The 2,653-nt window shown below is 24.0% G+C and overlaps 1 protein-coding gene across 1 annotated transcript in view; it reads left to right on the top strand.

Annotated features, from left to right (window-relative positions):
- Positions 1-2,653, top strand: part of LOC117176533 (pleckstrin homology domain-containing family G member 4B-like) — a 19,830-nt gene that overhangs the window by 2,408 nt on the left and 14,769 nt on the right. The gene's annotated exons all lie outside the window — the stretch shown is intronic.

The raw sequence follows: 2,653 nt of genomic DNA, 5'->3' as shown, positions 1-2,653 counted from the left end.
ACATAATAGAGGTAATTCTAGTTCTAGTCTTGTACTCTTGAGCGGGCGGACTTTAGTGCCAGGCATTGACTTGACTCTATTAATTAGCGTAGAGACGATAATTTAAAATTCTATATATTTACTATGTTATTTTGCTCTTTCAGAATTATATACCAGAACTGATCCGCGAGGACATTCCTTAGTCCTTTAGAGGCCAATGTGAACAGTCGCCAATGATGGTGGGGCAGTGTTTCATCCGTCATGTAAGTCGAAAAATGAGTTTTCCTAATCAATTATTAAAAAGTGTATGGCGCCGTTTTCGATTAATATATTGCAACTACCTCTGAACTACTTTTCCATAAAAAAATGGTAAAAGCTTCAGGTTTATGAGGAATTTACAATTATCTAAATAATATTTTTAATCATAATAATAATCAATCCAACAAAGGTGTCCAGCACTTTGACAAATATAATGTAATATGTTTATTTTTTAAGATTTCTAAAAAAGAAGCTTTTCAAGAATTTTCAAATGTTTCAAAAGAATGAAAACAAATTGTAAAAATTTCTGAAAAAGTTGAAACTAATTTTTGATTTAACAAAATTAGTTTTGAGGGAAAATTGGCAAAGATTTCAAAACATTTACAATCATTTCTAAAAAGTTGGAAAAAGAATATGGACGACTTTAAAGACAAATTTTTGAATTAGCATGATTACAAAGTTTTAGAAAAAAATCCAATCAAGATTAAGAAAAATTTAGAACCTTTCAAAGGATTCAGAATTAATTAAAAACTTGGAAATATTTCAAACAAATTGAGAAAAAACGTACATTTTCGAATCTTTGGAAATCAAAATTTAAACTAAATTTTGTTTGTTTGAAAAATAAATTTTAAGAGATAAATGACAAGGATTTCAAACGTTTGTAATTATTTCTTAAAAACTCAAAAAATCATAGGAACGATTCTACAGCAAAAATGTCCATTTAGTATGGCTACAAAGTTTGATCATTTTTATTATAATTATTTTAAAAGTTAGAAATACTTCAAAAAAGTTTGAGAAAATATACATTTTTGAATATTTAAAAATCAAAATTTTGAAGATTCTTAATGATTTTGTAAGGCTTCACAATAGTAAACAATTGTTTCTTTTAGTTCACAAGATTTCCAAATCTTCCAACAGATTTCCAAAAATGTAAATACATAATTTTGAAGATATTTTAAAACTGAAAAGGTATTTAAGAATTTTAGACGTTTTGAAGATATAATCAATATTTTAAAGCTTTGACAGATTTCCGAAAATGAATTTAAACAATTTATATTTATTTACAAATTATAATTTTTCAATATATTTTTTGTTTACTGTTTTGACTAAAAATTGTTGTTTGATTGAAAATTCAACAATTTTGTTGGGAATTCCTCTTTTTGAATAAATTTAACTATTCAGCTATTTTGTTCACAATTTTTTATGCATTAATTTTTAAATGAAAAATTAATATCTTTTTGGATAAAATTATCAACTATTACACTTTTCGTTGAAAATTCATCTTTTTGGTTAAAAATGTATCTACTTGTTTAGAATTTTAACTACATTGTGCAGAACTGATTTCTTCTTGTTTAAAATTCAATATTTTTCTCGAATATTCGTAAGTTTTCGTAAAACATCAATTTGCTTGGTAAAAAATAATTGTGTTTGGTAAAAAAAGTAACTTTTTTGTTGAAAATTCATATTTTTGTGTTAATAAACTAAATTGTTTTGTAGAAAATTTGTATTTTTTCGAAAATATTTAATATTTTTTTGGTTGAGAATTCAACTACTTTATTGTAAATTTGCATTTTTTGAATGAATTGAACTGTTTTTTTATTTAAAAAAAAATCGTTTTGTGTTGAAATAACAAATATTACATTTTTTCGAAAATTCTTTTACCTTGTTTGCAAATTTAACTGTTTGTTTGAAGGTTAATTTTTTAATTGAAATTTTGATTTGACATCTGAAATTTTCATAAATTTTCTAAATATTCAGTTGATTTGAAAAGATAGAAAAATAATTTTTAATTTTGAAAGAGATAACATTTTTTTTCCACAAAATGTAGTTCCTTAAACTTTAAAATAGAAGCTTTAGAAACTTTCACAGAATTTTGGAAGGCTTCAAGGCAATGAACAAATTTTCTTCAACTTCCTGGGAAAATTAAACATAATTTTTTATTTTGCAAGAATGTTTTAAACAAAATATAAACAAATTTCAAAACGTTTTAAGAGATTTCTAAAAATGTCGGAAAAAGTATGAATTTTCCAAATTTTAAGAAAAATTGGAGTCAGTTTAAAACATATTTAGGAAATTAAGAGGTTTTAAAGATTTTAACAATACTTTAAAATGAAGAAAATTTTTTTGAAAATCTATCAAATGTTTTCAGATTGCATCAAAACTTCAAAGGACTTAAATATATTCATTTTAAACTGACTCAAATTCTTCCTTATATTTTCTAAATTCTTGTAAAATAAAAAAAATGTTCTTCAAAAATTTTTAAATTCTTTTTCCTCGCACCTGGACTCTTCAAAATCTTTTTCAATTTTCTAAGGAGTCTTAGGGAAATTATACATATAATCAATAAAAATATATAAAGCTAGTCAATTAGAAAGACACTCAATTCCCGATATAAGACCGGTTTCGGGCATGGAGG

The sequence above is a fragment of the Belonocnema kinseyi genome, chromosome 7 (genome assembly GCF_010883055.1).
Source record: "Belonocnema kinseyi isolate 2016_QV_RU_SX_M_011 chromosome 7, B_treatae_v1, whole genome shotgun sequence".
Taxonomy (NCBI): domain Eukaryota; kingdom Metazoa; phylum Arthropoda; class Insecta; order Hymenoptera; family Cynipidae; genus Belonocnema; species Belonocnema kinseyi.
The sequence above is the reverse complement of the archived record's forward strand: the minus strand, read 5'-3'. Positions and strand labels throughout refer to the sequence as shown.